Below are 14,542 nucleotides of genomic sequence, written 5' to 3'. Positions count from 1 at the left end.
ATTGCATGTTCTCAGTTACAAGTGGGAGCTAAACACTGGGCACTCATGGACATAAAAATGCCAAGAACAGATACTGGAGACTACTACAGGAAGGAGACAGGGAGGTAGGCAAGGGTTTAAAAACTATTCCATACTATGCTCACTACCTGGGTGACAAGAACATTGATACCACAAACCTCACCATCATGCAATAGACTCATGTAACAAACCTGCACATGTATCCCTAAATCAAAAATAAAAGTTGAAATTATATGTTTTAAAAAAATGAATGGATGTAATGAATGTGTACAGACCTTTTCTTGTCATTATTCTCTAAAAATTACAATATAGCAACTATTTACATAGTCATTTACATTGTATTAAGTATGACAAGTAACCTAACAATAATAATATTACTGGTTATATCACAATTAAATTTTAAGTCAATTTTTAGTAAATCAATTTCTTTCTGTTGAAATTTTTAAATTGAGTCTTTTTTCTACTTTGTGTTTTGTATACCTAGTAATTATCTACCCCCAAACTTTCCACAGAAATATGTGTCATCTCAGCATTGTTAAATGCATCAATCTATCTTTATTTCACCCTCAAACTTACTTGAGAGCTCTAATGAATATAGAATCCTAAGTTAGAACTTATTTTGTTGAGATATTTAAAGGCATTTGGTTCTTCATCTTCTTTTAGGTGTGTTCTTTATGAAGTTCAGTGACATTCTGATTGTCAGTCTATTCTGATCCCCAATCCTTGGAAAACTTTTAGGATCCTTTTTTTTTTAATCACTCCTATCCTGATATTTCAAAAAGTTGGGCCTTGATTTGGGCCTTTTAACTGTGGTAGGCATTTTCCATCTGTAAAATCATGTTATGTTCTGTGAAATACTCTTGCATCATTTGTTAATAAATTTACCCCCTACTTTTTCACGGTTCTTCCATTACAAAATTCTCATTTGAGAAATGTGGATCTCTAAATTAATCTCGCGTTTTTACCTTTTTATTTTCTATCTCTGCATCCTTTTATTTTTCTCTACCTGATATACTCAACTATATCTTACAATCTATCTATAGGTTTTCAAAATTCAGTTCCTAATTTTTAACTTCTAAGGGCTCTTTCTTGTTCTAAGAATATTCTCTTTTTTAAACTGAACTATTCTTGTTTTATGAGTGCAATATCTATTCCTCTCTAAGACTATCCAACACGACATTTTGGATTTTTTTCTGCTTTCTGCATTGCCTTTGTTTTCTCTGAGTTCCTTCTCATCTTACTTTCCTTACACACCCCCTTGTCTTTCATGTCATCTATTCATTAAAAGTGAAATAATAAAAATCTGATTTTTATTCAGGTTTGCTAAATAAACAAAACAATATTGAGAATAACAAAATTTAGGAGATCATGCTTCCATTTCAAAACATATTACAAAACTACAATCATTAAAACTGTGGTACTAGCACAAGGATACGTATATAGATCATTGGAATAGAATTGAGAGTGCAGAAACAAACCCACACAACTATAGCCAACTGATTTCAATGAGGCTGCCAAGATTATTTAATAAAGAAAGAACAATCTCTTCAACAAATGATTCTGGAACAACAGGATATCCACATGTAAAAAATAAAGTTCAACTTCTACCTCACACCACATACAAAAAAAAAATCCGAAACATATAAATGACCTAAATAGAAGAGATAAAACTATTAAACTTTTAGAAGAAAACAAAGGGGTAAATCTTCATGATATTGGTTCTTAGATTTGACACCAAAAGCACAAACAAAAGAAGAAAAAAAGATAAGTTGGACCTTGAGAAAACTGAAAATTTCTGTTCAGCAAAGGATGCTATCAAGTACATAAAAATGACAGCCAACAGAATGGGAGAAGATATTTGTAAAAAGTATATCTGATAATGGTAGTCTAGTATCAAAAATATAAAAAGGACACTTACAACTCAATAACACACAGAAAAATAATGAATTAAAAAATGATCAAAAGACTTGAGTTGACATTATTCCAAAGACAATATATGAATGCCCAACAAATACATGAAAAGATGCTCAACATCATTAAGGTAAATCCAAGTCAAACTAATGTGATATCACTTCATACCCACTAGCATGACCATAATCAAAATACAGAAAATAGCAATTGTTGGTGATGTGGACAAATTAAAATATTACTCACACATAAAAAGGAATTAAGCACTGACACATACTACAATGAGGATGAACCTCAAAAATATTATGCTAAGTGACATAAGCCAGACACAAAAGGTCAAGTAATATGATTCCATTTATATGAAATATTCAGAATAGGTAAATCAATAAAGACAGAAAGCAGTTTAGTGGTTAACAGGGATTGGGTTCCACAGGTTTCACAGGTCTGCACATTTTGTTTTATCATTGTTTGTTAAGCTCAAAAAGTAATAAAAATATAAACATGTTCTGGAATATCTCAACTATCAGCTTTTTTTTCCTTTAAGTTCTAGGGTACATGTGCACAACGTGCAGGTTTGTTACATATGTACACATGTGCCGTGCTGGTGTGCTGCACCCATTAACTCGTCATTTACATTAGGTATTTCTCTTAACGCTATCCTTCCCCTCTCCTCCCATCCCACGACAGGCCCTGGTGTATGATGTTCCCTGCCCTGTGTCTAAGTGTTCTCATTGTTCAATTCCCACCTATGAGTGAGAACATGCGGTGTTTGGTTTTCTGTCTTTGCTATAGTTTGCTCAGCATGATGGTTTCCAGCTTCATCCACGTCTCTACAAAGGAAAAGAACTCATCCTTTTTTTATGGCTGCATAGTATTCCATGGTGTATATGTGCCACATTTTCTTAATTCAGTCTATCATTGATGAACATTTGGGTTGGTTCCAAGTCTTTTCTATTGTGAACAGTGCTGCAATAAACGTATGTGTGCATGCATCTTTATAGCAGCACAATTTCTAATCCTTTGGGTATACACCCAGTAATGGGATCACTGGGTCAAATGGTATTTCTAGTTCTAGATCCTTGAGCAATTGCCATACTGTCTTCCACAATGGTTGAACTAGTTTACAGTCCCACCAACAGTGTAAACTGTTCCTATTTCTCCACATCCTCTCCAGCACCTGTTGTTTCCTGACTTTTTAATGATCGCCATTCTAACAAGTGTTAGATGATATCTCATTGTGATTTTGATTTGCATTTCTCTGATGACCAGCGATGATGAGCATTTTTCACATGTCTGTTGGCTGCATAAATGTCTTCTTTTGAGAAGTGTCTGTTCATATCCTTTGTCCACTTTTTGATGGGGTTGTTTGATTTTTTTCTTGTAAATTTGTTTAAGTTCTTTGCAGATTCTGGATATTAGCCCTTTGTCAGATGGGTAGATTGCAAAAATTTTCTCTCATTCTGCAGGTTCCTGTTCACTCTGATGGTAGTTTCTTTTACTGTACAGAAGCTCTTTAGTTTAGTTAGAGCCCATTTGTCTATTTTGGCTTTTGTTGCCATTGCTTTTGGTGATTTAGTCATGAAGTCCTTGCCCATGCCTATGTCCTGAATGGTATTGCCTAGGTTTTCTTCTAGGGTTTTTATGGTTTTAGGAACTATCAGCTTTAAGCATGGAATTTCAATGCCTGGGTTTGCATTTTTTTTACTAAGATTTCATTGGTATTAGATAGCAAAACTGTATTGTCAAGGATGATGAAAGACTCAACAAAGTAGGTTTATTAAAGATGTATTGTACATTAGCTTATGGCCAAGTGATATCAAGGCACATTCCTGAAATAAAAATTTTCACAGTAGTTCAAAGAGAGAAGAGACCAAATCCATTCAACACTAAAGCCTCAGCACCTAATTCACATGACTAATATAACAGCATAGAGTTCCTACAAAAATTACATCATCAGCCCATCAAATTAAGGTAGTTTATTTGGATCTTATTAGCACTGAAGTTTTGTTGGCAATTAATTTGCAAATTGATTTTGTAACTTGTAAGAATAACAAGCATAAAAATTGACATTAGTTTTACATACACATATTTTAAGTTAACACCTTTATAATAAAAATAACTTAAGTTGGCCCAGATAGGGGAATCTGTGAGAACTGTTTTCCACATCATCCGTTTTAATAAGAAGAAGAAAAAATTTAAAGAAATTTTGACTAGGAAAATATTTTTGTTTTATGGGTTACATAAGAATAATAAATAAGTCAATGATACACACTGAATATTTACAAAGGTATGTCACAGGAAAGAAGCTGCATGATATTTTAAAGGAATTCTGTAGAGTTGCTTTATTATGCTGAAAACTGTTGTATCATTTGTACATTCCTATTAACAGGATGGGGTGCAGGGAGTAAATTTTCTGAAAAGCAAAGACTTTGTGAACTAGACAGTTTGGAGTAACTACATTTGGCATTTGAGATTATTTTGGTGAAATTCATATACTTGTGCAGTTTAATTTTAATAAAATATATCAGCCTCCAACTATCCTAAATGGATTTCAATTATCTTATTCTTTTTTATCTTATTTGTAAAATGTATTCAAAAAATGCAATATTAAGTCAGTTCACAAAGACACTAGCTTTTCAAAGCCACAAATACTGAATGTGATGCTTATTTTTGGCATATCCTGTGGAAAACACAGAGTAGAAATATTATTATGACAGCTTATATACTTGCAAAATATTCATTGACACTGTTCTTCAGGCTTAGGTAATAACGTTCTTCTGCCATTATATTTTATAGACCTAGCATTACATCTGATTCTCTGATTTGCATATTACATGGTTAATGATCGTTGCTGGGATATTTTTAAATTATTATTTTATTATTATTTATATATAACACCTTTTCTTATTAGCTACACCTCGAATCATATGTATAAGATGAGATAATAGCATTATTCAGGTGGGTTTTCTCACACATTACACACACAAATACACTAAGTGAAATCGTGAGTGTGCTTGCAAATGTAGTCCTATTTTCCCATTTTTAAAACTTTTTGTTTTTCAGGAATGAGGGCAATAACAGGTTGCTGCATTAAAAGTATTTCATTAGATTCTAATTGTGATTAAGGAGTATATTTGCAGCTCACCTTATGGGCATAGATTAAAGATATGAGGTAGCCCACAAGGGACCTCATTAGCATGGTGATTACAAGTTAATCAGTAATACAAAGAACAGAGAAATAATGAAACAGAAAAACAAATTTTTTGATGCATTCGTTATTAGATTTTCTTGGCTTTTAAAGGTTTAAAAACTATCAGGCTAATGTTTGGTGCTTTCATCTTTTTAGATTATGCTATCCTGAGGGAACAGTTTAGTGCTGCCGGGTAAAACCACTGAGGGAGAGGCGTCATTGGGTCATTTATTTTATTTTATTTTATTTTTTCAAGACAATAAGCATTTAGTAAATGACTACTAGCAGCAAGGCACGCTACTAGGTTCTGTGACAAATACAAATGCAAGCAAGAATGAAACTTGAATATAAGAAAAACACAAACAACAAAGCAAAGTGTAAGTTCTCGGTGAAAAGAGAAAATTTTGATGGGGATATCAGAGAAGGATATGAAAAATATTAGGATTCAATCTAAATCTTGAAGAACAGGATTCTAAGTGGTAGACAGCATAAATTGGCATTCAAGGAAGAAGAAATAGGATAAGCAAAAACAGGATAAAAATTGTTCATTTATATTTGAAAAAACACAAATTAGAATGAAATTTTTTACAGAGCAAAGTACCTATAGAACAGTGACACAGAATTATTAAAGAAAAAATGGGCCCAGATGCAAGAAGGTATGACTAAATACAATATTAAGGAGTTTGAGTTTTTAATTTCTAAGCAGTGGGGGGTCTGTATTAGTCCATTTTCACACTGTTATAAAGAAATACCCAAGACTGGGTAATTTATAAAGGAAAGAGGTTTTAGTGACTCCCAGTTCCACATGGCTGGGGAGGCTTCAGGAAACTTACAATCATGGCGGGAGGCAAACTGGAAGCCAGCACCTTCTTCACTAGACAGAGGAGAGAGAAGGGCAAGCAAACAAGGAAGTGCCATGCTTTTAAACCCATCAGATCTCGTGAGAACTCCCTCACTATCACAAGAACAGCGTGGGGGAATCCTTCCCCATGATCCAATTACCTCCCTCCCTCCACACGTGAGGATTACAATTTGAGATGAGATTTGGGTGGGAACACAGGGCCAAACCATATCAGGGTCCAATAGATGGGGGAAAAAAATGCTCATTTTTGAAAATTCGAAAAACAGAATTAAAGTATACCACCTAAAGTCATTTAAGGTTTTTTTGTTAATGGAAATGATAGATGAGCAGAGATATAAATGAATCACACTAGGGTTTTGAAAACATGCTATAAGTTGCCAATGTGAAGAATATGTTTGCTGCATGCATCTTTCTTCTCTTTTTTTCTTTGAATGAAAAACAGGCCTATGAATTTTTTATCATTTGCACGGTACCTTTTCTATATTTTCCGAGGTACTTTTGAGAGGTCACAGCGTGCTGGCAGCCCTCGCAGCCGTCGCTGGCTCTCGGCGCCTCCTAGGCCTTGGCGCCCACTCTGGCCGCGCTTGAGCCCTTCAGCCCGCCGCTGCACTTGGGAGCCCCTCTCTGGGCTGGCCCAGGCCGGAGCCGGCTCCCTCTGCTTGTGGGAGGTGTGGAAGGAGAGGTGCGGGCGGGAACCGGGGCTGGGGGCAGCGCTCTCGGGCCAGCGCGAGTTCCAGGTAGGCGTGGGCTCGGCGGGCCACCGCACTCGGAGTGGCCGGCGGGCCGGCGCCGCCGGCCGGGACAGTGAGGGGCTTGGCACTGGGGCCAGCATCTGCGAAGGATGCGCCGGGTCCCCCAGCAGTGCTGGCCCGCCGGCGCTGCGCTCAAATTCTCGCCAGGCCTCAGCTGCCTCCCAGCGCGGAAAGGCAGGGGACCTGCAGCCTGTCATGCCGAGCCTCCCCGAAGAGCGCCGCCCCCTGCTCCGCGGCGCCTGGTCCCATCAACCGCCAAAGTGCTGAGGAGTGCGGGCGCACCGCGCAAGACTGGCGGTCAGCTCTGCCTGCGGCCCCGTGCAGGATCCACAAAGTGAAGCCAGCTGGGCTCCTGAGCCTAGTGGGGACTTGAAGAACCTTTCTAACTCAGGGATTGTAAACGCACCCATCAGCACCCTGTGTCTAGCTCAAGGTTTGTAAATACACCAATCAGTACTCTGTATCTAGCTAATCTAGTGGGGACTTAGAGAACTTTTCTGTCCAGTACCCTGTGTCTAGCTAAAGGATTGTAAATGTACCAATCAGCACTCTGTCAAAACAGACCAATCAGTTGGATGTGGGTGGGGTCAGATAAGGGAATACAAGCAGGCTGCCCAAGCCAGCAGTGGCAACCAGCTTGGGTCCCCTTCCCCAGTGTGGAAGCTTTGTCCTTTAGCTCTTTACAATAAATCTTGCTGCTGCTGACCCTGTGGGTCCACGCCACCTTTATGACCTGTAACACCACGAAGGTCTGCAGCTTCACTCCTGAAGCCAGCGAGACCACGAACCCACCAGGAAGAGCGAACAACTCCAGACGCACTGCCTTTAAGAGCTGTAACACTCACTGCAAAGGTCTGCAGCTTCACTCCTGTCAGTGAGACCATGAACCCGCCAGAAGGAGGAAGCTCCAGACACATCTGAACATCTGAAGGAACAAACTCCGGACTCACCATCTTTAAGAACTACAGCACTCACCAGGAGGGTCCGCAGCTTCATTCTTAAAGTCAGCAAGACCAAGAACCCACCAATCCCGGACACACTTTTACATCCACTCCTTTATCTTATTTCTGTAAAACATGTAGCAGGGATATTATTAGCATCATATTTTAGTGAAAATATTAAGTGACTTGTCCAAGGTCAACCAACCAGCTTGAGATAGAGTCAAAATTAGAATTCAGAATTCTCAGAACATGTTTCAGTGTTCTTACCACTGTATTTATTCAAACCACCAGAATCAAGGCATGGAATAGCAGTGTTCTGTATAGTATTCCTTCACATATTCACCCACTCTTCCAGAACATTTATTAGTGCCAAATGGCAAGGTATCATGAGGATAAGAGGTAAATAAGACATAATCTTGACTTCCAGGTTCTTAGCCTTTCATGAAACATTCATAGTGAAAATAAGATGGAACATTCAGCAGAAACTTTTGCTATGTATGGTACTGGCCTCCATTTTATGAAAAACTTTCTTCTGGAGAAAATTCAGAGTAGATCATTATTTCTAATTCCTCTTTGTATTGCTTGTTCATGCCAAGGAGGAGAAATGACGTCTCTAATAGGTGAGTTTTGAAAAGGTAAGGCTGAAGTCCATCCAGGCTTGTTTAGGAGCCAGTCTGCCAGGCAGATGGGTGCACTCTGGACTGCCCTGTGCTATGCAGTGCCCCTTCAGGGGAAGCCTATGGTAACTCTGTTGCACTAGTGACTGGGTTAGTAAGTCTAATTGAGCGTAAAGTACTGGTAAACACACTTAGCTGTAGGTCTAAAGTCAGGCCTTCCAACTACCTTTCTCATAATGCAGCTGACATCTTCACTTCCTTATGCCTCATTATGCCTATCTCAATTGGATCTATACTCAGAATGGGAAGGTAACCATGATTTAATGACCATCTAAACATGTGTGCCTATTATCATCTTATCAACAGCCATAGAGGAATTGATTATAATCCTATTACTGTTTTCACAATGATGAAAATGAGGCATAAAAGATTAAGTAACTTATCCACATTCACACAGCTAGTTAGTGACAGAGCAGGGCCATGAGCTAATTCTCTGTAATTGGCCACACCCCAACCGTAATGCAAGGTGAACAGTAACAAATTCCTTAAAAGACTCATACCATGTTATTACATATTCAATTCCATAAACAAAGATCATAATTTGTCTTTTAATAGTGGATCATCTCAAAGAAGGGGCAAAAATCCTTTTGAGAGCTATGTTGTTCATTAATATGACCCAGCAGAGTAATCTTTTAAACACGAAAAAAAATTATTTTATTTATGAGTCAGATGCCATAATTCACCCAATTCTGTTCTATATGACCTCACTCCCAGCTCCTATTCCAGTTTCTACTAGGTAGCACTAAATATAAATTCTAGTTAGGGCAATAAAATAACATAGTTTCCCATGGTCTGTCACCAATACCTAAATTACTTTTCAATAAGAAGAACCTGGCTTCTGGTTTTTCTACCAAACCAAAGACTCAGTCTAATTAGATTCAGGGAGTGTGTATTTTACCTGGAGTCTGATTATACTTGGAGATTCTCTCTCTGAGAATTAGTTAAGTACAAGAACACCATCAAGAGAGGTATGCTATAAATTCATTATTGAATATTATGGAGGAGATACAATATATCTTAATCATAATATAGCTACAATATATATGTGAAAGACAGGCTAGAGATCTTACTCTGTATGTTAGCTTCTGTATCAGGGAGTCCTCAAGACCACCCACAGGTTTAATGATTTGTCTCAGGATTTAGCATAAGTTGAACCCAGGATTATGATTTTTTGTAGCAAAAGGATACAAAGCAATATCAGCAAAGGAAAGAGGTAGATGCAGTGAAATCTGGAGGAAACCAGGCACAAGCTTTCAAGGGTCCTCTCCTAGTGGAATAACACAGGATGCTCTTAATTTCCCAAAAATAAGTGATGATGTATGTGAAATGTTTTCAACTAGGGAAGTTCATTAGGGACTCAGTGCCCTGGGTGTTAACTAGGGGTTGGTCATATAGGCAGTTTCTGCCTGGCATATGCAAAATTCCAAACACTTTAAAAGAAAGCAGTTGTTCAGCATAAACCATTTGTTGAAGTTTAGGCAGAACCTGTTGTAAGGTTTAGGCAGAACAGTTTAGGCAGAGTAAATCTCTCTTATAAGTTAATGTTGGGAAATCTAAGTTCCCAGACAGCAACCAAGGGCTAAGCTTCTCTTTCTAAGAACATGAAGTCTCAGACCTGCTATGTTAAAGATTTTCTGTACAGCTTCCAATGGGGAAAGAAAAAGCATTAAAATAGAGCTCAGTGGGCACTTTATTTAGGAATCACAGAGCAGAGTTTGGTCTTTTTAATTTCTAAAAAGAAGAAGAAAAAGAAGAAATCTCAAAAAGTTTTACTTTCTTTGGATTCTATTCACACTAAAAGACATTGTGTCATTGAAGAATTACACTTTTTTTTGTTTGTTTGTTAGGAGTTCAAAATTGTTCTCTTGACTTATGAATGGGCTAGTCCTTAAAAATAGGATGATACCAAAGGTCTATTCTCTACTTTTTATACCAAACTACTCTTTCTTCAGCAAAGCTGTTTTGAACATCCTATTTGGTTTCCAGTTATAAAAATAATTTAACTAAATTGAAAAGGAGGAAAAAAGTCACCAGCTTTTCCATCACGCTAAGATTACCATTTTAACTCATTGGTGTGTATATTTCAGAGCTTTTAGTAAGAATATATATGCTCATTTTCTTCTTTACAAAAAGGAATCATGCTTTCTTGACCCAACAATATGCCTTCCTTACTACTAAGTATCTTTCTATATGACTGTACCTTCCTTTGTACAGAGGCACTGCAGTATATTTAGCTAAGCATTGTTATTTTCACATTCATCAGTTTTACACAGTATTCTAGGTAAAATAGGCTGAGAGTAATCCTACTCTCAAGGAGATGACATTCTACTGGGGAGAGAAAGACAAAAAGAAATGAGGTAGTTACAAGAAGTAGCAAGTACTATGAAAAAACAGACAATGTGAAAGAGTAGGGAGGAGAAACTGCTTTAACTTGAATGGCAAGTGGATATCTCAGGAAGACAAAACACGTGTTTTCACACCTGAATGATGAGAATAAGGTCATCATGGGAAGATCTGGAGGGAGAGCATTTCAAGCAGAGTAACAGCGGTGCAAAGACCTTAAGCCAAGAATAGTGGCCATATGCAGAGAAAAACCTTTGGAGATTTCTGAACAAGGTAATGATGAGTTAAATTTTTTGTTGTTGTTTGTTGTTGTTGTTGTTGTTGTTGTTGAGACAGTCTCACTCTGTCGCCAGGCTGAAGTGCAGTGTCTTGACCTCGGTTCACTGCAGCCTCCACCTCCCAGGTTCAAGCAACTCTCCTGCCTCAGCCTCCAGGGTAGCTGGGACTTCAGGTGTGCACCACCACGCCCAGCTAATTTTTATATTTTTAGTGGAGACAGGGTTTTGTCATGTTGGCCAGGCTGGTCTCCAACTCTTGGCCTCAAGGGGTCCGCCCACCTCAGTCTCACAAAGTGCTGGGATTATAGGCATAAGCCACAGCACCCAGCTGAGTTAAACTTTTAAAAGCTCATTCTGGGTATCAAGGGTCATCAATTTTAGGAAGGGAAGAGTGACATCAGAAGCTGTTATAAGAATGTGAGTAATTGGAAATGGGGGCTTAATATAGAGGTGTAGTAGCAGAGATGGAATTAACTCATCATAGTTGGAAAATGCTTTGCAGCTAGAGCAAGCGATATACTTGTTGATGCATTGGATGTGAAGTGTTTGAACAAGATGTAAAGTTTGGCCCATTAATTTTTTGCTTGACCACTCATTTGAAGAAGCATTTTCATAATTTTGGAATCATGCTATTTGTCATATATAACGAAAAATATTTTTCCATCTTTGTAGTTTATCCTATAATTTTGTTCATGCTGTTTTCAATATATAGTGCTGCTATATTTAATTTTATGAAGTTCAGTGAATCAATCTATTCCTTATCTTTATTTCTTTCAATAATAAGCTGATAAAGTAATTCTCTACCTCCAAAATTTGTCACCTATTATTTTCTACTGAAGTTTTTTTCATTTTTACGTGTTTGTAATGTATCTAAAATAGATTTGTGAGATGTGAATAATGAATATCCTTTCCTCTTCCGTGAGTGGCTGCCTAATTATCCCAACATCATTAGTTAGATAATCATCTTTTATCCTCTGATTAAGATGCCACTTTGATACTATACTTAGCCTTATTTTATTTAGGTCTATTTCTGTACTCGATTTATCTGCCTAAACTTGGTCTAGTACCTAATTATTTTCTCAATTATTAGATTTTTATTATATACTTTAATATCTAATAAGGAAAGTCTGTCCTCATTACTGTTATTTTTCAAAATTATCTAGGTTATTCTCACATTCATTTTTCAAAATTACCTAGGTTATTCTCACATTCTTTCTTCCAGATGAACTGAGAATCATATTGTCACATATGAGGAACAAAAAAGCAGTGTAATATGTGGTAAATTACCAAGATGTCAGCTCTATATTTGATTGGAATTAATGTAAATTTCTGGAATATGGCATGCTAAATCTAAAAAATGGCCTAATCACATAATGAAGAAAAGAAACAATCATTATCTTCTCCTTTCTTTATGCCCTTAAGGTAAGTTCAATTTCTTGCCATTTTTAAGAAAACCAAACTTTAGACATCCATCATGTTTTGTAATAGAAATGATATTGCAACAGTTTCTTTAATTATAAACATTTACATTTTACAGTACCACGTGATTCATAGTAGAGCATTTGTACATGTTTAGCCCATTATTTTAAACTTTGAGATCACATTTTTGTTTCTTCAAAGGAAGAAAATAATCTGATGTTATTGCTTTTATCTTATATTTTAAGCCTGACCCAGAACTCAACATTTAAATACTTCTTCATTGCCAGGTATCCCATACAAACTTTTTGAGTTTTCCAAGCAAGATACTTTCTGAAAATGCAATTGTATGGTTTTGATTCCGTTTTTCATATTTTAGTCTTCATTTGCCTATAAATCACACTCACTCTTTGAATATCTTATTATTCTGAATGTCTTATTACTTCCTACATATGACAGAGACATTACTTAGAAAGTAAAAAATAAGAATGAGATTCAAAAATCTTGCTTTGATTCATTGGAGGAAATTGCAGCATCGTGTATATTTGCATAATCGTAGGTGCAAAACAGTTTGGCCAGCCTGAAGTAGAGTGAAGTAAGAAGTCAAAACTACAATACCAAGAAAGGGATGGAAACTTGGGTTCAGTTCAGGCTTAATAATATCAAAGAAGTTAAAATGCACTGGTGATGCTTACAAGCAGTAAGGTGTTATCTTCATACCTCCATGTTATGTTTTTATGCCGATTGGACACAGCCACAAGCCTCATGCTTACTGACCCATTAAAACAAACCAGAGGTATGAAATAGAGTTCAGAGCAATTGTCCGTTGTTTCTCCTGCTTTTCCTGCTTCAGTCCATGCCCGTCATCTACCAGACTCTTGATTTCATCTGTTATTTATTTAAAGACATAGCTCCTCCTATTTGGAGTTCGTTTCAGCAATGAGTTCCTCCAGCTTCTAAAATGTCCTGTCATTCCTCATCTTTTATCTTTGTCTTGTGCAGATGCCTTCCATTTTCCCACTTATTTCACGCAGTCTCAGATAGGATTCCACATCCTGACTGACTCCTCAGAACTCAATTACTGACCCTAAGGCCTCCACCAAATGGTTATTATAAAAATTAGATGATGTAATTTTAATAAATATGAAGCATTTTTCACTATGTAAAGAACATCAAAGACATTCAATTAATGGCAACTGCTACTAGATACAGTGTCTTACAACAACCAGTTGTAAAGTAAAAGCAAACTGATGCAAGTAATTGCTTTGTTGACCAACAGCTTAAAAAATAACTTGACTGTTTTATTTATATTTAATTAGCTAAACATTTAGTGTCACAAACAGAATCAATATCCATGTGTGACAGCTGATGGTCACCCTTATGTTCATTATGTTTTTATATAGGAACAATTTTCACATCTGCAGACAAAAAAGGAGCCATTAGAGAGAAAAGTTGAATCTAAGTAGGGTGAGCATATGTTCTCGTTACTTGTGACAGTACAAGTGAATACCTGTTATCCTAGCATTATTATTAATAGTGGCCAGTTTCACTCTCCATCATGGCATTATCCAATTGAATTTTGTGTGGTGATAAAAATGCTCTCTATCCATGCTACCCAATATGGTAGCTACTAGTCAATGTGGATATTGAGCCTTCAAAATGTGACTAATGCGACTCAATTAATTGTATTCAATTTAAATTTAATTAGCCACATGTACCTACTGACTATTATATTGAACAGTGTAGCTCTAAAGTATCGTGGATTGGATCATATGTTCTATGGTCATACTAACGATAAAGTGTATTTGGTGAACTGAAATCCTTAAGGCCATTAGAGGAATATAATCCAGGTGGAAGGATTAGTCTTAGAAAAGCAAACTGACCTTCCCACCTCATCAGCAAGAGGGACTGGGAGACCATACATGGAAAGTTTTTGGGTGAAAGAATGGATAATTTAGAAAGGTCATGTCAAATAATCTTAGGAGATTCAATAAAATGGCTGGGCGCGGTGGCTCAAGCCTGTAATCCCAGCACTTTGGGAGGCCGAGACGGGTGGATCACGAGGTCAGGAGATTGAGACCATCCTGGCTAACATGGTGAAACCCCGTCTCTAATAAAAAATACGAAAAACTAGCTGGGCGTGGTGGTGGGCGCCTG

Source organism: Trachypithecus francoisi, unplaced genomic scaffold (genome assembly GCF_009764315.1).
Source record: "Trachypithecus francoisi isolate TF-2019V2 unplaced genomic scaffold, Tfra_2.0 Lachesis_group13, whole genome shotgun sequence".
Classification (NCBI taxonomy): Eukaryota; Metazoa; Chordata; class Mammalia; order Primates; family Cercopithecidae; genus Trachypithecus; species Trachypithecus francoisi.
The sequence above is the reverse complement of the archived record's forward strand: the minus strand, read 5'-3'. Positions refer to the sequence as shown.